Source organism: Acanthisitta chloris, unplaced genomic scaffold (genome assembly GCF_000695815.1).
Source record: "Acanthisitta chloris isolate BGI_N310 unplaced genomic scaffold, ASM69581v1 scaffold29413, whole genome shotgun sequence".
Taxonomy (NCBI): domain Eukaryota; kingdom Metazoa; phylum Chordata; class Aves; order Passeriformes; family Acanthisittidae; genus Acanthisitta; species Acanthisitta chloris.
Window position 1 is genome coordinate 18,142 of NW_008663718.1, and position 545 is coordinate 18,686.

The following is a 545-nucleotide window of genomic DNA, read 5'->3' on the forward strand; positions in this document are numbered from 1 at the left end:
GGCCGTGGGTGCATGGGACTGAAGCCACAGTGGGACACAATGCCTTGGTGTCCCCATCTGAAAAGTTGGGAATAAATCCCATGGGAAGCCGAAAGCCCCATCCCTAGTGCCAGGGAAAGCACTGCGAAGGTGGGTGGGGGCTGATTTTCTGCTGGATGCAAAGTGGCTCTTTCACGTTGCCCACCCAAAAAAACCCAACTAAAAAAAAAACCCTAAAATCCAATTTTTTTTTGCCAAAAATCTGATTTTTTTGGCCAAAATCCAATTTTTTCCCCAAAATTCATTTTTTTTGCTTTGCCAAAAATCCCTTTTCTTTCCCACTATTTTGTTTAAATTTCCACCCGTTCCCCACAGCTTTCTCCCTCCCTCCCTCCCCGCGGCATCTTGCTCCTGTCGCCGGCGAAGGCCGAAATTCGTCGGGTCCTGGTTTAAATGTGGCTTTAGTGAGTGAAGAGCAAAGTGAGTTCGGGCCGAGTGCGAGTCTGAAGCGCTTTGGGGTCCGGCAGAGAGAGGCTGGAGCTGCTGGGGTGGGCAGGAGCAGCGTT